At 51.1% G+C, this 22,500-nt stretch overlaps 1 long non-coding RNA gene and 3 pseudogenes across 1 annotated transcript in view; 2 read left to right on the forward strand and 2 right to left on the reverse strand.

Annotated features, from left to right (window-relative positions):
- The window catches only part of LOC129355834 (atrial natriuretic peptide receptor 1-like), a 15,952-nt pseudogene extending 11,951 nt beyond the window's left edge, over positions 1–4,001 (reverse strand).
- The window catches only part of LOC129355836 (uncharacterized), an 11,851-nt gene extending 4,666 nt beyond the window's left edge, over positions 1–7,185 (forward strand). Inside the window, exons 2-3 of the long non-coding RNA XR_008605326.1 lie at positions 3,929–4,047; positions 6,986–7,185. This is a non-coding gene — a long non-coding RNA (uncharacterized LOC129355836). The remainder of the gene's footprint in view (positions 1–3,928; positions 4,048–6,985) is intronic.
- On the reverse strand, positions 4,756–11,256 carry LOC129355835 (cyclic AMP-responsive element-binding protein 3-like protein 4; annotated as a pseudogene).
- Positions 11,257–12,019: 763 nt separating this feature from the next.
- Positions 12,020–21,198, forward strand: LOC129355849 (phosphatidylinositol 4-kinase beta-like; annotated as a pseudogene).
- Positions 21,199–22,500: the final 1,302 nt, after the last annotated feature.

Raw genomic sequence — 22,500 nt, forward strand, 5'->3', positions numbered from 1 at the left:
TTCCTACGTCCAGAACCGGACCCGGTCCAGAAGTCCAGAACCGGGTCACACTTCTCCTTGTTCTCTCTGCTCTCATGTTCTCTATGTAAACCAGATTCAGTGATTCCTGCTGCTGTGTGAACACGGATCATCCGAACCGGAGGCGTTGCCAGGAGCCGCTGAGAGCAACGGAAATCAATCCAGATTTCATTTGTTGTTTTTGCTTCAAATTGAACCACAACGTTTCCTAGAGAGGAACAAACGCCCTGCAGGGGGTCCTGCCGTTCGAATGACATGTTGGCGTCAGACGGGGAGGAGCTTCCTGCAGACGAGTTCTCCACCGAGGATTCGGGTCGGAGCGTCGGGACTGCTGGGAAAATTCTCGGTTTATAGAAATAAAATGTTCCTGATCATCTGTAACCCCTTCGACCCAGACTGCAGTGTTCTGGTTGGTTCCTGAAGCAGACCCGGAGAACTTTCCAGAGGAACGGCTCAGGTTCTCCAGGAACCGGGCCGACCCAGTCGCTTCCTGCCGGTTCTGCTTCTCTGCAGCTGTAATGTTTCCACTCAGCAGACGCATCGATCCGGATCGCATTTCCTGCCGCAGCAGCAGGGGGGGATGGGCTAATAGAGCCACCGGCAGGTCGGATCAGGATGCAGAACCGGCCCAGAACCAGCTCACGCCTCAGACCCGGGCCTCCCGTGGCTCCTTGGGATCCTTCAGAGGAAGTCACAGCGGTTCACCTGGTCAGGATGATGGAGCCAACAGAACACGGACCAGAACCGACTACGGCTGAGATTCGGAGCAGAACTTCAAGAGGCTCCATCATGAGGTCAGAGGTCAAAATAATACTGATCGTTGTCAGCTGAGATGGTTCAGGTGATTCCAACAACTTCCTGTAAACCTTCACAATAAAAGCCACTAATTAGGGTTGCTGCTGAGGGCCAGCTGGATCTGGTTCTGGTCCAAACAGAATCTTGTTTGGACCGGGACCTTGTTTCGTGCAACTCCTACTGTGGTTCTGTTGGCGCTGTGAGACTGGATCGGACTCAGGCTTCCTTTTGGACCCAGTTCTGATGGCGTGTTTAGGATCATCAGCGCCTTGTAGCCAAAACACTCCCAAGAAAAACGTCTGCTAGCCCACAAGCTACCACCCAATCAGACAGCAGCGGGCCAATAAGAAGGTCCAAACAGAACCTGATGACGTCCCGGTTCTGGTGGGTTCTGTTGGCCTGCCACTCTCTGCCACAGTGTTCAGTGCGAAACAGGAACCGTAAGACAATAAAAGCTGAGCTCAGTGACGACCTTTGACCTCACCATATCCGAGTTCTGAAAAGCAGCTGTTGACCCGACCCGACTCGTTCCTGGGAGAATCAGCACAGATCTGTCAGCTCTTCTTCCAGAACCGAATGAATGAAGGAAAACCCAGGAAAGGTTCTGTTGGTTCTTGAATCGGACCTGGGAAATTCAGAACCATTTTCTGGAAACAGCAGAACCGGGTCAGCTGGAACCACCCGACTGGCTGTGGCTCAGGTCATGTGACCTGTGGTGGGAACAGGAAGTGGGACTCACCGCGGCCGCTGTTCTGGATGTCGGCGAGGATCTGCGCGTAGTTGATCTCCTTCTCCTCGAACACGCTGTGATGGGTGCTGATGTTGAACGCCTTCAGCTCCTCGTACAGACCCTCGATGGCGAAGTAGCACGGCCGGTCGTCGTACTTGTGGTCGCTGAACACCAGCGCCACGTGTTCCCTCCACTCGGACTCCAGGCAGACCCGCAGGCCGAACCGGCCCAGCTTCTTGTGGGTGGGGCCCGTGTTGGTGATGGAGGGGTAGACGCCGTTGTAGAACGCCACAGCCGTGGCCCCCGCCGTGATCATAGGCACGTCCCAGTGGGCGGTGAACAGGCCGACCGGCGCGGCGGCGTAGGAGCAGCCGGGGCCGATGAACGCCCACGGGTCGCGGGCCAGCTTCAGGTCCACCGCCGCCAGCGAAGCCACTGACTCGGAGCAGATCCCGTTCCTGTCCTCGCTGTTGTTGAACACGTAACTGAGGCGGTGGTCGGGCAGCAGGGTCGGGTCAGAGTTGATGGTTCTGATGGCCCGCTCCACGGCGGGTCCAACCCGAGGCCAGGCCCAGGGGTACCGGGCGTTCTGAGGGAGGATCACCGCCAGCGTGATGTTCTGCCACGGGCGCCGTCTCTCCTGGTCCCTGCCGTGGCGCCGGCGGGGCTCATGCCCGGCAGACAGGTCCAACAGAACCAGAAGGACCATCAGAAGAGTCCCAGCCTCCTTCCTCCTGAACATTTCTGTGTAGTGGGTCGTCTTGGTGTAGATCGGGTCAATCAGAACCTGCAGAGAACAAAACACTGCTGCCTACCATGTTGGGTTAACCCAGAGTTACCCAACAAAACCAACAACCCAATGAATTCAAAGACCCAATGGAGCCAACAATCCAAAAGAATCAACGACCCAACGGAACATTCTTTGTTGGTGAACTGTGAACATGAACCGGTTCAATTTGAACCCGTCTGAACTCGTGAACGTTCCCGGGCTGAGCCAGGAAATCCTCCCTGCCTTGGTCCAGGTGGGTGTTGTTTGGCGCCGCACCGCCCGTTCTGCAACGACCCAACCCGCTGAACACCTGTTCCTACCTGAGCTGCTCTCGACTCCTTTCATCATGATCAACAGAAAAACTGAGAAAATCCTGCAGGAAACTTCTGTCTTTCTCAGGTAAGTTCACCTGTCAGACACACGGACTCTGCAGCGGTCCGGTCCGCACACGGCAACAGACGGAGGAGCTGCTGCTGGAGCAGGAAAATCTGCTGGACTGACTGAAGGGAAGATGTGAAAGAGAGGGAGGGAGGGAGAGGAAAAGGAGGGGGAGTCGGTGACTCCGGAAGGGCGGATCAGCAGCAGTTGCCCTGACCTCCATGGGTGGGGGAGAGCTCCCCCTGCTGGGCAGAACCAGGAACACAGCAGCAGGACCAGAGGATTGATGGATCCAGAACTTTTCAGAACTTTTGAACAATGAAGACCAACATGAAAACCTGAGGAGTGTTGAAATAAGAATTTTAAAGTAGCACAATATACATAAGTTAACTTTTAGGTTAAGACAAACTTAGATACAGATCCAAACTGGGACAGCTGGTGACTCTCTGAACGCAGAGGATTAGACAGAAAACAGCCTAGAATCTCTTTACACAGGAGTCTGTCTGCCAGGCAGTGAACAAATTCCTTAGCATGGTTCAAAAGTTCACTAGGATCTTAAAACTTTTTATAAATAATTTTATCTATATTAGAATTAACTATATTTCTTTAAGCATGTTTTGAATTAGTTACTTATTAGATCCAAACTTATAGTCATTATTTAGCATTACATTTTGTGCAAGCTTGGTTAAAAATACAAACTACTTTCTTGTGGAAACATTTTGAGGCACAGATAGCGCTGCAGCTGCAATCATATATCAAACTGGACAGCGGCTGATACGAGAAGGTTTGCCGTATATCTGCTTTTGGGGCTCTTTAGCAGGAGGTAATAAAATTAACATTGAGACAGCCCACACAAAGGAAAAGAACACACCTCCTAATGCATATATTTAAATGAGGAAATACGCAGTCTATAAAAAATGGTTTGTTTCACAGCAGAAGTTGGAATCTCTTTGTGCTGAGTGAGAGTTTCCCGGAGGATGCATCTTCTGTTTTGTCTTTTTTTACTCAGTTTAATTGTTTCTGTTTTGTCATGTCTTGGACTTTTGATGATCTAGGTGAGATGCTTATTGCAACATTCTTCTTGCATTGATTTTCTCTGGATAAAACTCTGAATATCTGAAGTCTGACGTCGTATGATTGCTCTTTTCTCTCTGCACACTTACACAGACACAGGAATTCGGGACAAATAATTAATTAACGAGCTAAATCAAGTTATTCCTCTTTTTAATTCCTAACAGGAGTCAAAGTTTTCTGACCCAGTTTGTTTACCGATGAAGATCTGCTGATTGGTTGCATAGACAGGAAGTCACCACTGCATCACTTCCTCCTCCCAGGACGCTGAAACCAGCAGCTGCAGGTGAGGCGAACTACTGAGTATCCACTGTGTGTGTTTCTGTGCTTGCCTCTAACGGCGGTACTCCTCAGTGGGAGTTTTGCTTAAAGATGGCTGCTGGTGGAGCTTCCTGAAGAGGCGGAGCTTCTTCAGAAAAACCAGCATGGTGGCCATAGTCTGATATTAACCCCTGCTGATCCAGGAGATTAAGGCCCATTATCAGTGCTCAGTATTCACAGCAACCCTATGAAGTGTGGACAGAACGTCACATCCAAGTGGCGGCCGGTCACTGCTTAGGCACCTGCTGCTGAAAGTACAACTGCAACAAAACATAATTTTAAATGCACACTAAAGGTATTTTTGTTGGAGATATTTGTTCTGTTGTGACTTGTTGAATACAGAAAATTTAATAGAATCACTCATGTTGAGGAAAACAAATATTATTTCAATACTTTTAAAACTGATTTTATTCTATTGGTTCGCTCTGTGAACTTTGCCATATTTCCAAGATTTACACATTAAATATATTAATATTTAAGTCATCAGTCTGTCATTCGACTAATAGAGACAGTATTTTACCCATAAAACCATCTGTTTTATGCAGCTTAAAGTTAAAAAAAGTTGTAAAGTGGAGCCAATAACAAAGGTGATAAAATTCAGTGATTCCTTATTTTGGTTACATTGTACATATTAATGAGTCATATTTTATAGGATGAAAAATGTTGAATTGTAATTTTTAGTCTTGATAAGTGAGCAGGAGGACGCGCTGAAACTGGAAATAAGGACCTGTTTGCAGCATCACATGATTTACTGAACAACCAGAACCCACAAACCAACCCGGAAACATCCCAGGACAGAACATCAGTGTGTCTCCACAAGTTGAACATGAAACGGGTCGGTTCCGGTCCCAGGTCTGGTGCAGCAGAGACAGAAACAGTTTCTGTGAAGTCCTGTCCGGCTGCTGGATCCACTTTCAAACCCGAGTCTGGTCAGGGTATCGCTCCAGAATCTCACTGTTCTGGTTCTGATCCAACAGAATCAGTGCTCCAGCTGCTCAGCGTCAGTCTGGCGGCCCCTGCTGGAGGTTCTGGTTACATCTCATCAGCGTGTCCGAGTTTTCCCGGCTCACGGCCGGTCTGCCTGGCAACAGCAGCCGTCCCGTTCTGTGATTGGCTGCTGTCATCGCCCGCTAAGCCTTCCAGGGTCCTATTGGCTCCGGCAGTGCCGCTGCACCCCCTGCTGACCCTGATTGGCTGAGCTCAGGAGGCACCGATGAGTCCAACCGTTCAGCGGAACCGACGCCGTCGTCTGCCGGATTGGAGAAGTTTGGGTCCGTCAGGATGTTTCTGGATACAACTGCAGAAAATAAAAATGATTATTTCCTGAGGTTCCGACCCGGTAGGCTGACCTGCCTACCGGGTTCGTCTCGTTCCAAAGAACCGAGTCTTAGTGGAACCGCGAACAGGCGAGAGGTCCAATCCGACCTGCGGCGGTTCTGTAGTCGTCGTCGGCTGACGTGCGACGGCTAAATGGGCTGAAGCTGGGCAGGACGATCAGGCTGAGGGACACTAGTAGGATCTGAGGACAAACAGAAAGCGGTTCTGACTCCACAAGCGTCCCCGAACCGGTCCGGCGGACCCGACGCCGTCAGAACCACAGAACCTCCAAGAGCTCCTCACCAGTAAGCAGTGTGCTGGTCTGCTCCTTTACTGGCCGACTGCTTGATGGGAGCGGAGCTGCTGCAGCTGAGAGAGGAGGGACCTGAGAGGAGACAGAATCACTGCACGGCTCAGAACCAGAACCAGAACCTGGTCTGCATCATCAGCCACTGTTACCATGACGAGATAGCTAGAAGAACCAGAACATCTGTCCAGCTCCTGGAGGCTACCGCCAACGAAAAGGCTAGCTGTGCTAATGTGCTCAGCATGAACATTAGCTTGCTAATGCTAAACCACCATACCAACATTGGTGTTTAGTGGAAGCTAACGCTAAAGCACTCAGCATGAACATTAGCTTGCTAATGCTAAACCATCATACCGACATGGTGTTTAGTGGAAGCTAACGCTAAAGCACTCAGCATGAACATTAGCTTGCTAATGCTAAACCATCATATCGACATGGTGTTTAGTGGAAGCTAACGCTAAAGCACTCAGCATGAAACATTAGCTTGCTAATGCTAAACCATCATACCGACATGGTGTTAGTGGAAGCTAACGCTAAAGCACTCAGCATGAACATTAGCTTGCTAATGCTAAACCATCATATCGACATGGTGTTTAGTGGAAGCTAACGCTAAAGCACTCAGCATGAACATTAGCTTGCTAATGCTAAACCATCATACTGACATGGTGTTTAGTGGAAGCTAACGCTAAAGCGCTCAGCATGAACATTAGCATCATACCGATGGGTATTTAGTGGAGGCTATCGCTAATGCGCTCAGCATGAACATTAGCTTGCTAATGCTAAATCACCATACCGACATGGTATTTAGTGGAAGCTAACGCTAATGCGCTCAGCATGAACATTAGCTTGCTGATGCTAAACCATACCGACATGGTATTTAGTGGAAGCTAACGCTAAAGCGCTCAGCATGAACATTAGCATCATACCGACATGGTATTTAGTGGAAGCTAACGCTAAAGCGCTCAGCATGAACATTAGCATCATACCGACATGGTATTTAGTGGAAGCTAACGCTAATGCGCTCAGCATGAACATTAGCTTGCTGTTGCTAAATCACCATACCAACATGGTATTTAGTGGAAGCTAACGCTAATGCACTCAGCATGAACATTAGCTTGCTGATGCTAAATCACCATACCGACATGGTATTTAGTGGAAGCTAACGCTAATGCGCTCAGCGTAAACAGAAGCACATTAGTTTAAGTCTGCTCCTGGCTCTACAGCAGGAAAACATTGGATCAGAACCAGAGGAATCATCTTACACATTGTGTTTCTCCAGCTGCTCCACGGTTCGCTGCAGCTCCTGGTTCTGAGCCGAGCACGCCGCTGCCCTGAAGAAAGAACCAGAACAAGACCGGATCAGAACCATTAAGATGGTAGCGAGGTCAGGCCACGAGGGGCGCTGTCAGTCAGCTCACAAGTTACCATGGCATCACAAGGATTGTACCTCGTGTGACCCTGTGGCGCCCCCTGCTGGCCCCCAGCGGTACCTGCTCTCCAGGCCGTGGATGTACTCCTTCCTCCTCTTGCGGCTGTCCTGAGCCGACTGCTTGTTCCGAATCTTCCTGCGGACTTTCTTCAGGATCCGCTCTTCGGCCTGCGGGAGAGAAACGCGTCAGAGACGAAGTCAAGCTGCAAAAAAAGATGGCCGCCCTGGACTGGACATCACTGTCAACTAGGGCTGTTGTAAATAAATATTTTAGTAATTGAGTAATCTATTGATTATTCTTACGATTAAACGAGGAATCGGATAAAAAAAGATGAAATACAATATTAGTAAATCTCCATACAAAACAGCAGTTACTATCAGATATCAATACCAGTCCAATTTTCATATTTGAGCTTCTATACCATTTACTTTTCTGTAGTTTAGAAAACGAATTTGTAACAATAACATCTCAGTTTCTAAGTCAACCTGAAGAAAAGTTATATAAGAATCTGAAATTCTGTTCAGTTCAATAATAAAGAGGCAGGCTCACAATACGCTTCTGAAAATGTCCAGCTTTGGGTTTATGTTTTCATCTCCATTCAGTTTAATAGATGAACTCTGACCTTGGCCCAAATGACACCTCAGTTCGTCATAGAAACTCATTACCAGCTACGCTGCATTTGCTGAGATGAAATTAATTTAATCCCTGAATTGAGGAAGTCCTAGTGCACTGGTGAACATTTTCCAAAATGTAATCTTTATATGCGTTTGCGGCGGCCAGAAGCGGTTCTGTTGGACCTTAGTGAGTGGAAGGTTGCTGGGCAGGGACACGCCCTCCTCCGTCAGCAGCTTCTGCTCCTCCTCCGTCAGCCGCAGGTCAGGGAACAGCGGCACCTGAAGAGGAAGAGTGAATCTTCCAGCCTCAAACGTCCTCTGATGATACTAACTGACAGGAAGTCTTACCTGTTGCTACCTGAGAGAGGGGCGGAGCTGCAGTCAGATGGAGAGGATGAAGACGGGGCCATGATGCAGGAGTCTGAAAACAGCAGCTGGGAACTCCACTCATCTGGAGGAGCAGGCGAGGGGCCGGGGGGGGGGGGCCCACCGGGAGGGGCCGGGGTGAAAGGGGGGCGGGGGGGTTTGTAGTGGGAGAAAAAGGAAACGAGGTGAGTTGATGACTTCATCATATTATATCATCATGTGGACCGAGTGAGGACTGGGTCAGAACCGGACCTACCCAGCTCGATGGAGATGATGTTCTCCTGACCGGGTTCAGATTTGGCTCCACCCACAGAGCTGATGTCATAGACCACCTGGTAGACTGATGGCTGGCTGGTCTCCGTGTTCACTGCTGTCACCATGGCAATAGGGGTCTCCTCCGAGATGCCGCTGTCACTCTCGGACGACGTGTCGGCGGGCCCGGTGTCGGCGGGCCCGGTGTCGGCGGACCCGGTGTCGGTGGGCCCGGTGTCGGCGGGCCCGGTGTCGGCGGGCCCGGTGTCGGCGGACCCGGTGTCGGTGGGCCCGGTGTTGGTGGGCCCGGTACCGGCTCCAAACACTTCGTTGGGGTCGACGGCCTGTAGGATGTCCTCCGATTCGCTGTCGTCCAAGGTCACCTGACAGGAAGTAAGAACAGATGAGCCGAGGGGGCCGGACCCAGAACCACCTGGTCCAGAAGCACCTACAGGATTCTGGTTCCGGCCCAGAAGACCAACTGAGCGCGCTCAGACTGCCTTTCAGGTAAAACACTCTGCTAACACCAAGGAGTCCCGCCTCCATTACTCATCTTATCCTCCAGGTTAAGTTGGAGGATGCTAAGCGTCCATTAGCATCCATCTACGTCGTACCTTCAGTGTGTCCGGTGTGATCCAGTCTAAGTTTCTGCAGGTGTTGCCCAGGGCTCAGATCAACATCCTGGCCTCACATTCAGCAGAAAGAATAATATCTGTTGTTACGCTGACAAAGCCCAGCTCTGCCTTTCCTCTGAGCCCACTTCCTGTCAGATTGTTATGAAGAAAAGTCTAATTCACTGGCACTGCTTCCACCTTAAAGGGGCAGTATCAGGTATTTTTCAGGCACATAGTGCAGTTTTATCCACCTTATTCCGAGCCACCATGAGGCATTGTGTGATTTATGAGTGCAACTTCTGCTGCAAACTGGAACTATCATTTGTTTACATGTTAGCAACTCGCTAACCAGCTTAAAATATGTGAAAACACCCGCTATCAAAACTTAAATGTGACAATATTGTTTTACCGCACTAGCATAGCTAGCTACCAGAACTAGCATAGCTAGCTACCAGAACTAGCATAGCTAGCTACCAGAACTAGCATAGCTAGCTACTTCACTGACTCAGTTGTTCTGGATGCAGATGCAGGTTTTCTTCATCCACACAATGAAATGAGCATAAAGCATTTTGGCTTCTTCAATGTTAACATTTTTATCCAAATTATTTTGTTTGCTTATCTGCAGCTTTTGTTTTGGGAGTCGTTAAAAACACACCAGCTGCTGCTGCACACTAAACTTGGTCTGATTATTGGGAGCAACTTGACACTTTCCAGAGGCAAGTTGCTCTCTTGCCTCTGGAAATGTGCGGTTCGGTTGGGTTCTGGTGATTAAACTCACCATGTGCAGAGCAGCTCTCTGATAGTGACTGTTTCACTAAACAAGTTTTACTAAATATTGTATTGTAATAAAAGGGAGCTGTAACTTCAATCATGAATATAGATTAGCAAATCACAGTAAATACGGCTCCTTCCAGTGGGTGCTGGAAATTAGACCCATGCTAATCGCTGCTGGCTAGTCTGAAGAAGCTACGCCTCAGATGTTAAACATGAAGGGATCAAAGCAACACATCAGGGAAAAACAGAGATCTAAGCAGTCGATTTAACAGGATACCGGCCCTTTATGGTCAGACCACGCCCATCTTCATCATTCTGCTCAGGTAGAAGGTGAGTGTATCAGTAACACAAAGTGGCTCCGCCCCTTCCCGGCCGCAGCCGGATCGGTATCGTCTCTCTCCATCACCTCCAAATAAAGTGGAACTCCACACCTCAGAACTCACCTGTTCACCAAGAACATGCATCATTATTATCAACTCACACAGCTGGGGTCCACCACCCAGTCCTGCAGGGGCTCTCTTGGGCCGCTGAAGCCGATCGAACCGGGCCAGTGGGTCGCCGGCCCGGTTCCAGGCAGAACCGCCCCGCTCTCAGTGTCCATCAGCTGAAACAGACCACAGCAACATCAGAACCACACAGAACCAGAACCACACAGAACCGAACAGAACCAGAACCACACAGAACCAAACAGAACCAGAACCACACAGAAACACAACCACAAGAAACTAGAACCATCTAAAACCAAAACAGGTCTACTCTCAATCAGAACCAGAACCATCTGCTGTAGCTTTGGATCAGAACCTCTGAGAAAAAATACAAAAGCACCAGGTTCTGGTTCTGGTTTCACCCAGAGAACCCAGAACAGGAACCAGAACGCGGTTTGTTTTCCCTGCCTGCTTCTGAATGGTTCTGTTGTGTTGGTCCTGAGGTTCTGGTTGGGCCCGGTTGCTCCAGCAGGTTCAGCGGTCCAGGACATCCTGCTGGACCCGCCCTGCATCTCAAACATTCCCGTCCCGCCTCTGGAACCGGACGGACCGGTTCTGACCCGAGTATTTGCTTCCTGCACAGGAACACAATGCAACCAGAACCAGCAGAACCTGGATCCAAACATTCCCAGTCTGAGAATGCTCAAATGAAGGAACCAGAACCAAATCTGTTTAGACAAGCAGGACATCAGCAGGAACCCGGACTGGTTCTGGACCGGAACCCTCCAGGACCTCTGATCTCCCAGCGGAGCGGGCAGAGGTTCTGAATCCAGAACCTCCCTCACGCAGCTCAGCAGATTAAATCCGGACTGATTAAATCAGGACACCAGAACCAGGCTGGCCCCAATGAGGAGCTACACATACTCACTGAGTGGTTCTGTTTGGAGCTGGTTCCGGATCAGTACGTTCGGTTCCTCATGAAAACAACCAGAACAGCTCGCTACTCAGACTAAAGGAAAACAGCTGGCAGGCTGGCCGCCTAGCGCTTCCTGCTCTCTGGCTCCCCCTGCTGACAGCCCGCAGCGCTTCCTGCTCTCTGGCTCCACCTGCTGACAGCCCGCAGCACGAGACTTCCGATCTCACACCCGGACATCTACCACGTCACAGAAAACACTAAAAAATTACGTAATCTAAAATAACATAAAAAAAAAAACCTTTACTGAGGTAAAATTACAAAAAAATCTTTGTTTTAAAAGAAATGATAAAAGTATTGAATTATAAGAATACATATAAAAACAATAAAGTCAAATATATATATATTTTAAAAAAGCTTAAAAAATAAAATTAAATAATCAGATTAAAAGGTTAAAAACAAAATGCTCAAAAGCACTACACGAGAAAAAAAAAAATCTTAAATTTAATTGAATTTAGTCCCGATTATATGGTGACAGAAAACAGGCTGGATTAGAACCGAGTACAAAACAGTCCAGGTCCAAGTCCTGTTGATCCAGACAGTTTTAACTGATCACACAAAATAAAATGAGGCTGAATTGGGAGTTTGAAAAGATTAATTAGTTTATAAATAAAAGTCAATATATGTGTTGTGTTCTTTATTTATTTGTGTATTTTATGTCCGCTCAGTCTGTTGTTACTTGAACTACTTTAACAGGTATGGTTTAAATTTTCCCTTACTAAACAGTCTGTATATTTTTTTAACTTTTGTGTGAATCTGTATTCCAGTGGCACGTTTAGCCGCCTCAGTCTGGTTCACCCGGACTTCCACAATAAAAACCCTAAAAAATTATCATAATGAAATGTCTGACTCCGTCCAGTGGGTGGCAGTGCAGCACCGGAAACGTTCAAAGAGAAGCGGAACCGGAGCCGCTGCGCCTCCTGCTGGCTGGCAGCGGAGATGAAGATCAAACGGAATAAATGGAGTCAACAAACTGCACGTGAGGCGTTATTTCGACGCTACTAAGTTGTCAACAGGTAATAGTGATACACCTCCCGACACGTCACATCATCTGCACAACTCAGCCGGGCGCGCGCAGGAACATAAGCTGGGAGTTAGCAACAGTTGGCATTATCTGCTAGCACTGAGCTAGTTAGCTCTGAGCTAAAAGCTGCGTTCAAACATATGGGAGAACCGTTAGCTGGTTGGGTTAGCATCCCGTTCATCTTCAGTGGTTAGTTTCTAACCCTGAGCTAGCAGCAGCTCTGTGTTAGGTATAAAGGACCACAGAGCGGGTCCAGAGTTCGGTTCGGTCTGCTGCAGCTGCTACAGGTTCTGCCTGCAGCTGGCAGAAACTGTCCGTCTGTTAGCAGATGAGTCCAAACACCGGTTCCGTCAGGCTGGACTGTCAGCTCCGAAAAATAACAGACCGGAGGGTTCCGACCGTTTTCAGGCTCCAGTTACCCTGGGGTTCCTCGGCTGTGTCAAGAAGCACTCGGATTGGTTCTTTAAAAACCGGTTACGGCTGATCCGGCACCGGTTTTTAAAGTTCTGCTCACTATTTAAACGAAAATAGTTCATGTTCAGAGTTCAGCAGCTATAATCACAGTCCCAATACGAATTGCTTCTTGTTCATTTGTACATAAGATCTTTAATGATCGTGATTGGTTCCAGATCCCTCAGGTGTGTTGCTGTCCTTCACCTGTCTAGTATTGATGGTCTCATTCCTGACCTTTGAACTGTCTGTGTTCCAGCGGCGGTGGGTGGAGCCTCTTGGCAGCCATGATGGCGGACCCTCAGGACGACCTTTCCCCCGCCTACTCTGAGCAGAACAGCCCCACCTTCTCCACTTGCTCCTCCCCCTCCCAGTCCCTTCCCTCCACCCCCTCCTCATGCGGGGCCCCCCGCCCCGCCTCACCACCTTTGGGCGTCATCAGCGAGGGGGGTGGCGAGCTGAGCCTGGTCATAGACGCCGAGGTGGCGCAGCGGGCGTGTCAGGAGGTCCTGCAGAAGGTGAAGTTGCATCAGGTGGACGCCGCCGCCAGTCCCGCCCCAGGCTCGCAGCACAACGGACCGTCCCCGGACCGCGGCGTCCCCGCCATCAAAACCGCCGCAGATCCGTGAAGAGGACGATCCGGAGGGCCCGGCGCCCGGCTCGGTGAAGAGCGCGCGGCGGCGCCAGAGACACAACCCATCCAAGCAGTCGTGGCTGCTGCGTCTGTTTGAGTCGAAGCTGTTCGATGTCTCCATGGCGATATCCTACCTGCACAGCTCCAAGGAGCCAGGTGTGCAGGCGTACATCGGGAACCGGCTGTTCAGCTTCCCGCACGACGATGTGGACTTCTACCTGCCGCAGCTGCTCAACATGTACATCCACATGGACGAGGACGTCGGCGACGCAATCAAGCCATATCTGGTGGGTGTGGCCTGCGGTCAGCTGACCTGCTCGGGCGAGGCTGCTTACTGTGGTGGTTGCCATGGTGAAGGTCAGAGTTCAGCCTCAGGAAGTGATGGTGGTCATGGAAACAGCTTGAGCTGTACAAACCAGACACAGGAAGTTTACCTTTTATGGATAAAAGCAGTTTATTTTTGTTATGGTTTCCATGGAATCAGCTATTTAGCAAATAAATCTGGGTTGTAATCTCAGTTTAGACAGTTTTCCTGTTGTTCGTTATATTCCACATCAAGGTGGCGCAAAGTTACTCTATTGGATCAAAATCTGTTCAGAACATGAAAGGAAACCCAGCAGGGGATCAGTTCTGAGGCCTAGAATGGACCCAGCCCGGTTCTGATGAGCGTATGCTAATGGGCTAGCTACTGGGTAGGCACTGGACCAGCAGTATGCTAATGGGCTAGCTACTGGACCAGCAGTATGCTAATGGGCTAGCTACTGACCAGCAGTATGCTAATGGGCTAGCTACTGGGTAGGTACTGGACCAGCAGTATGCTAATGGGCTAGCTACTGGGTAGGTACTGGACCAGCAGTATGCTAATGGGCTAGCTACTGGGTAGGTACTGGACCAGCAGTATGCTAATGGGCTAGCTACTGGGTAGGTACTGGACCAGCAGTATGCTAATGGGCTAGCTACTGGGTAGGTACTGGACCAGCAGTATGCTAATGGGCTAGCTACTGGGTAGGTACTGGACCAGCAGTATGCTAATGGGCTAGCTACTGGACCAGCAGTATGCTAATGGGCTAGGTACTGGACCAGCAGTATGCTAATGGGCTAGCTACTGGGTAGGTACTGGACCAGCAGTATGCTAATGGGCTAGCTACTGGGTAGGTACTGGACCAGCAGTATGCTAATGGGCTAGCTACTGGGTAGGTACTGGACCAGCAGTATGCTAATGGGCTAGCTACTGGGTAGGTACTGGACCAGCAGTATGCTAATGGGCTAGCTACTGGGTAGGTACTGGACCAGCAGTATGCTAATGGGCTAGCTACTGGGTAGGTACTGGACCAGCAGTATGCTAATGGGCTAGCTACTGGGTAGGTACTGGACCAGCAGTATGCTAATGGGCTAAGTACTGGACCAGCAGTATGCTAATGGCTAGCTACTGGACCAGCAGTATGCTAATGGGCTAGGTACTGACCAGCAGTATGCTAATGGGCTAGCTACTGGACCAGCAGTATGCTAATGGGCTAGGTACTGGACCAGCAGTATGCTAATGGGCTAGCTACTGGGTAGGTACTGGACCAGCAGTATGCTAATGGCTAGCTACTGGGTAGGTACTGGACCAGCAGTATGCTAATGGGCTAGGTACTGGACCAGCAGTATGCTAATTGGCTAGGTACTGGACCAGCAGTATGCTAATGGGCTAGGTACTGGACCAGCAGTATGTTAATGGGCTAGGTACTGGACCAGCAGTATGCTAATGGGCTAGGTACTGGACCAGCAGTATGCTAATGGGCTAGCTACTGGGTAGGTACTGGACCAGCAGTATGCTAATGGGCTAGCTACTGGGTAGGTACTGGACCAGCAGTATGCTAATGGGCTAGGTACTGGACCAGCAGTATGCTAATGGGCTAGGTACTGGACCAGCAGTATGCTAATGGGCTAGCTACTGGGTAGGTACTGGACCAGCAGTATGTTAATGGGCTAGGTACTGGACCAGCAGTATGCTAATGGGCTAGGTACTGGACCAGCAGTATGCTAATGGGCTAGCTACTGGGTAGGTACTGGACCAGCAGTATGCTAATGGGCTAGGTACTGGGTAGGTACTGGACCAGCAGTATGCTAATGGGCTAGCTACTGGGTAGGTACTGGACCAGCAGTATGCTAATGGGCTAGCTACTGGGTAGGTACTGGACCAGCAGTATGCTAATGGGCTAAGTACTGGACCAGCAGTATGCTAATGGGCTAGCTACTGGACCAGCAGTATGCTAATGGGCTAGGTACTGGACCAGCAGTATGCTAATGGGCTAGCTACTGGACCAGCAGTATGCTAATGGGCTAGCTACTGGGTAGGTACTGGACCAGCAGTATGCTAATGGGCTAAGTACTGGACCAGCAGTATGCTAATGGGCTAGCTACTGGACCAGCAGTATGCTAATGGGCTAGGTACTGGACCAGCAGTATGCTAATGGGCTAGCTACTGGGTAGGTACTGGACCAGCAGTATGCTAATGGGCTAGCTACTGGGTAGGTACTGGACCAGCAGTATGCTAATGGGCTAGGTACTGGACCAGCAGTATGCTAATGGGCTAGGTACTGGACCAGCAGTATGTTAATGGGCTAGGTACTGGACCAGCAGTATGCTAATGGGCTAGGTACTGGACCAGCAGTATGCTAATGGGCTAGGTACTGGACCAGCAGTATGCTAATGGGCTAGCTACTGGGTAGGTACTGGACCAGCAGTATGCTAATGGGCTAGCTACTGGGTAGGTACTGGACCAGCAGTATGCTAATGGGCTAGGTACTGGACCAGCAGTATGCTAATGGGCTAGGTACTGGACCAGCAGTATGTTAATGGGCTAGGTACTGGACCAGCAGTATGCTAATGGGCTAGGTACTGGACCAGCAGTATGCTAATGGGCGTCCTATTACAGGATGAAGATCAGCAGGAAAAATACATCCTGTAAATGCATTCAAGGTTCCGACAGGAACACTCATTTTAAACCAGTTTTAAACACAGCACTAGATTCTGAATCGATGTTTAAATGAATCCGTTTCCTGATCTGATTATAATTAGTGAAGTTTTCTGGTAATTTAAATAATCTGGTGATATTTCATATTCTGATGTTATTATCACAATTAAAATAGAAAATTTCAGTCTGGCCCTCATTTAGTGTCACCATTTTTCTTTTTACAAACTCTCTTCTGTCAGTTCTGTATCTGTGTGTGTGTGTGTGTGCAGAAGTAGAGAAGGCTTCAGGTGAGTGAGGTACTGAGCAGTAGCAGGCACATCACCTGATGCTGCGGCTCCACCAAGTGGTCGGGGTCAGTAAATGGACTCAAGTTATATAGCGCGTTTCCAGTCATTTTGACCACTCAAAGCGCTTTACCCTAGAGTCACATTCACCCATTCACCCACATATTCATACACCGATACGCAGACCGGTAGGAAATTTAGGGTTAAGTGCCTTGCCCAGAGGCACATCGACATATGGCAGGAGGAAGCTGGAATCGAACCTACAACCTTCCGATTGCAAAGCGACAACTCTGCCACACAGCCACAGTCGTACTGTGTAGTCTTGCAGGCTCCCTGCAGCCATGTTAGTGTTCTGTTCCTGTGGGTTAATGTGCCCTGTGTGTGACCTTGCAGGTGCATCGCTGCAGACAGAGCATCTCCTTCAGCCTGCAGTGCGCCTGGCTGCTGGGCGCCTACTCCTCCGATATGCACATCTCCACACAGCGCCACTCCCGGGGCTCCAAGCTCAGGAAGCTCATCCTGTCTGACGAGCTGAAGCCGTCGGGGCTGCGGGCGCGCAGAGAGCTGACGTTGACGCGTTCTGCCTGGCGGCGGCCCCCGTTTGCCCGGCGGCAGACCACGGCTATCTCCGTCCAAACGGACCCATCAGCGCTCCAAATCGGACGCCACAGTCAGCATCAGCCTGAGCAACCTGAAGAGAACAGCCAGCAACCCCAAGGTGGAAAGCAGCCAGGACGAGGTGAGGTCACTGTGAGGTCACTGTGAGGTCACTGTGAGGTCACTCCATCTCAGGGTGCTTCGAGAACACGTTCTTATGAGTCCTAGGGAGTCTGGTTCCCTGGGACTAGAACCAGTGTGTGTTCTTATGATGAACAACAGACAGGAAGTGATTTTTCCTCCTTCTTTCAGAGGAAAGGAACGAAATCAGTCAGAAAGGAAAACCTTAAGAGTGGAACAGGTATCTGGGTCTGAACATTGTGGCTCCGCCCTCACAACCTCGGATGTTGATCTGGTTGTTTGAGACGCTGAAAAAGCAGGTTTTCCATGAAGGCATCATGAGGTGTTCAATGAATCCAGAACCTGCAGGGACTTTCTGAATGAAACCAACCAGAAGTTCTGCTCTGACCCCCAGGACAGCGGCTCCAGCTCCGACAGTCTGGAGTTGGATTCCGGTCCCGTAAGTTCCTCCCAAAACTCTTCCAGTCCGCGGTGACTCTGGGAAAGGGACTCTGCCAGGGAGTCTCTGGTTTCTGGTTCTGGTTCTGGTTGGGTCCACACGTCGCTCTGGCCTGTGGACTCGGACTGTGATTGTGTCTCTTATGTTCTGTTGATGCTTCTGGGTTAACCAATCAGAATCTGACCTGTCCTCATATCTCCTTGTGATGATCCCTCAACCAGTCGGCTGGTCCAGCCCTCTGATTGGTCGGCTGGTCCAGCCCTCTGATTGGTCGGCTGGTCCAGCCCTCTGATTGGTCGGGCTGGTCCAGCCTCTGATTGTCGGCTGGTTCTGTGCGTCAGGTTTTCCGCAGTGGAACCATGAATAGTTCTCTGGTTCTGATCCAGATTTTTCAGACTGTGCTGGCTCACCTGAGCCCAGGCTCCGCCCCCTGTGTCACCTGTCTTGTGTACCTGCAGCCGGTGCGCCTGGCTCCGCAGCGAGAGTTCATGAAGTCCCTGATGGGCATCGGAAGCGTCTGGCCACACTGCCCACCAAGGAGCAGAAGACGCAGCGGCTGATCTCAGAGCTGTCGCTGCTCAAACCACAAGCTGCCGGCGCGTGTCTGGTTGCCACCGCCGCCTTCGACCACCACGTAGTCCGCGTGCCGCACGCAGGCCGTGGTGCTCAACTCCAAGGACAAGGTGAGGCTCCGCAGTCCCCAGGGCCACATGGACACACGGAGGTCCTGACTTCCCCCTGCCGCCCCCAGGCTCCCTACCTGATCTACGTGGAGGTTCTGGAGTGCGAGAACTTTGAGACGTCCAGCGTTCCGATGCGGATCCCGGAGAACCGGATCAGGAGCACGCGGTCGGTGGAGAACCTGCCGGACTGCGGCATGACGGCGGAGCAGCGAGCCGGGAGCTTCTCCGTCGTCCCAAACTACGACAATGACGACGAAGCCTGGTCTGTGGACGACATCGGAGATCTGCAGGTGGAGGTGAGGCTACGCCCACAGGAAGTGATGTGAGATTGAAAATGTTAGAGCGAGGTAGTGGTAACAGGATCTGAATCTATTATCCATTATCAGGCGTTAATATCCATTAGTAGAGGGGATGCATAGCATTAGCTAACGTTCTTTATCTCGAGCTAACGGCATTTCAAGGCGTTGTTCCTGATGGAGCTAGCGCTGTAGCATCTAGCTACTATTATTAAGCTGGCGGTGTTCTGACCGAACCCCCAGCTCCCAGAAGGCCACACCAACAGCTGCGATAACATCAGCCAGTTCTCGGTGGACAGCATCACCAGCCTGGACAGCAAGGAGCCCGTCTTCATCGCCGCCGGGGACATCAGGTCAGGACGCTTTCTGACACGCTCTGTCCATCCAGACGACCTCTGACCCCATCCCCTCTGATTTCAGGCGGCGCCTATCGGAGCAGCTGGCGCAGGCCCCCACCACCTTCAGGCGGGACCGGAGGACCCGTCTGCCGTGGCCCTCAAGGAGCCCTGGGAGGAGAAAGTCCGGTAGGCCAATCCCCGAGTCTGGACGCCGGGCCATCCCGCCCGGTGCTGACCGTCTCTGTCTCCGTCCCCCAGGAGGATCAGGGAGGGCTCGCCCTACGGACACTTCCCAACTGGAGGCTGCTGTCCGTCATCGTCAAGTGTGGAGACGACCTGCGGCAGGAGCTCCTGGCCTTCCAGGTGCTGCAGCAGCTCAAGGTAGCACCATGATGTCACTGACCGGCTATCCTCCGCTGGCATTTTAGCCAGCATGTTAACCAGTATGCTAGCCAGCATGCTAGCCAGTATGCTAGCCAGCGTGTTAGCCAGTATGCTAGCCAGCATGTTAACCAGTATGCTAGCCAGCGTGTTAGCCAGTATGCTAGCCAGCGTGTTAGCCAGTATGCAAGCCAGCATGCTAGCCAGTATGCTAGCCAGCTTGTTAGCCAGTATGCTAGCCAGCATGCTAGCCAGTATGCTAGCCAGCGTGTTAGCCAGTATGCTAGCCAGCGTGTTAGCCAGTATGCTAGCCAGCGTGTTAGCCAGTATGCTAGCCAGCGTGTTAAGATGGGAATTCAAAGGCAATTTGCCCCTTAAATGCTTGCTAATTGATGGCTGGTCTTGACCTTTGACCTGTTGCTGCCAGAGCGGCACCCACACCAGTTTCCTTCCCATCATGCATCTCTCTGTCCCCAGTCGATCTGGGAGCAGGAGCGTGTGCCGCTGTGGATCCGGCCCTATAAGATCGTGGTTCTGTCGGCGGACAGCGGCATGATCGAGCCGGTGGTCAACGCCGTGTCCATCCACCAGGTGAAGAAGCAGAGCCAGCTGTCGCTGCTGGACTACTTCCTGCAGGAGCACGGCGCCCCCACCACCGAGAACTTCCTGTCCGCCCAGAGGAACTTCGTCCGCAGCTGCGCCGGCTACAGCCTCATCTGCTACCTGCTGCAGGTCAAGGACAGGTGAGGCCCCGCCCCAGACGCTCCATGCGCTCGCCCCGCCCTGCTGACCCTGTTCCCCCCCACCCCAGGCACAACGGGAACATCCTGCTGGACGCCGACGGACACATCATCCACATCGACTTCGGCTTCATCTGTCCAGCTCTCCCAGGAACCTCGGCTTCGAGACGTCCGCCTTCAAGCTCACCGCAGAGTTCGTGGAGGTGGGTTGGTTGGTTCTGGTCTGGGTGGAGTTCTGTTAAGACCTTTTTCTTGTCTAAAAGGTTTCCAGCGACATTCAGGAAGATGAAATAAACTTTGTTAAAGCTGAGGGTTAAATTCACCCTGTCTCTTACCTGAAAGGAGGAGATGGCTTCAGCTCCTTTGGCAGGCAGGGTGTTTATTAAACCCTGGGCCTTGTCTGGCAGGTGATGGGCGGTCCAGATGGAGACATGTTTAACTACTACAGGATGCTGATGCTTCAGGGTCTGATTGGAGCCAGGAAGCACATGGACCGGGTTTTGCAGATAGTGGAGATCATGCAGCAAGGTGAGTGAGTGTCCTGCCCACAGCGCCCTCCTCTGGCCGCTGACTGACCCCCGTGTCCCCGTGTGGCCCCCAGGCTCCCAGCTGCCCTGCTTCCACGGCTCCAGCACCATGCGGGGCCTGAAGGAGCGTTTCCACATGAGCCTGACGGAGGAGCAGCTGCAGCTGCTGGTGGACCAGCTGGTGGACGGCTCCATGCGCTCGCTCACCACCAAGCTGTACGACGGCTTCCAGTACCTCACCAACGGCATCATGTGACCCCGTGTGACCCCGGCATCATGTGACCCCGTGTGACCCCGGCATCATGTGACCTCGGCACGCTTCCTCTTCTGTTAATTCCAGAATTTGTTCGCGTTTCCTTTAGAAATTTTCTTTGGTCTTCATCATCTGTGTGTCTTCCTCTTCCTCCGTGTTTCCATATTTGGGCAGAGGCTCCTCTTTGGCTGTTCAGCAGGACTTTAGCCAATCACAGAGCAGCCACTTTTAGTTGGAACTGTGAAATGTGAGCAGGTGGTTTCCAGGTGTGAACATCAATAAAAGCAGCCGGTGTCCACCTGCAGCGCTGCCGCGTCCTGATTCACCTGAACGACCTGGACCAGGTGACCTCTGACCTCCAGAGTAACTTGTTCAGGTTCATGGATAAATCAGTTCACTGATCCAGTTCATGACTCTGAGCGACCGGTTCTGGTTAGCAGAATAGAAGTTTCCATAGCAACGCATTGTTAGTGAAGTGGCTCCGCCCCCTCCTCACCGAAACGCTTACATAAGGTCATTTCCTCCTCAGCCTCACCTGTTCAGGTATGCAGTTCAGTCTGACCCGCAGCATAATTCCATGACCGCGGAACCGCCTGCAGCTGATGGACCCAATAGGCCCGGTTCTGGTTCCATGAGACCCGATCCGTCGGAGCGCTAGGCTTCGTTCTGGTTCTGGTTCCGACTAAATCACTTCCTGCTCTAATCAAGCCGCAACCCAATTCTGATGTGACCCGGTTGTTAATGGATCAAGCAGAACCAGGACCGTCCGGGTCCAGGCTCCTGGTTCTGTTGGTTCTGACTCCAGGAAGTGATTCTCCATCCAGAGCCGAACTCTGAAGGTTCTGGTTCCTGCTGCTGCTCTTCCGATTCAGACCACTGGGGGCAGCAGAGAGCCGCCACACAGCACTGAGACTCAGTTTCCCAGAGTTCCCCGGGGCCGGGAGGGGCGGGGCCTACCTGTCCACACCTGCAGACAATCTGAAGACTGAAGGAAGAAACGGCGGACCGCGGGAGGAGGCGGCATGCTGACAGGGAACTGACCGAACCGAACCGAAGGGTTCCGACCCGCAGCGCTTGGTCCAAGTCCTGTTTGGTTCCACCTGGACCCGCTAAGATCCAGCCGAATCCCTCTGGACCAGATTTCTCAACTCTGATCTGAAGGCAGAAGGAGAAGCAGAAACATGGTGAGTTCACGGACCGCAGGCAGATCCAGGAAAACAACCACACGGAGGTTCTGGTTCTGAGTCCAGTTGGCTTGGTTGAACTGATCCTAATCAGAACCGAACAAACTTCCACAAAACAGATATTCTGCTGGTTCTGTTAAACTGATGTGGATTCTGGAAATAAAAATGTAATTGAGATTAAAATATAGTTGAAATGATTTACATCAGAAACGGCTGAATAAAATCTGTTTACAGGCTGAAGAGTAAACTAGTTTTATATCCTAACCAACCAATCAGAGCAGCTGGCAGGTGGTGGGCGTCGGCTTATGGGCCAGATTCACCTGGGAAGATTTGAGCAAAATGTGCTGCTGATTGTTTACCTGGAGAGTAAACATGTCAACAACCAGCCTCACATTTCCTGCTTAGTCTCAGCTGAT

This window comes from Poeciliopsis prolifica, unplaced genomic scaffold, assembly GCF_027474105.1.
Source record: "Poeciliopsis prolifica strain line A6 unplaced genomic scaffold, Auburn_PproV2 SCAFFOLD148, whole genome shotgun sequence".
Lineage (NCBI taxonomy): Eukaryota > Metazoa > Chordata > Actinopteri > Cyprinodontiformes > Poeciliidae > Poeciliopsis > Poeciliopsis prolifica.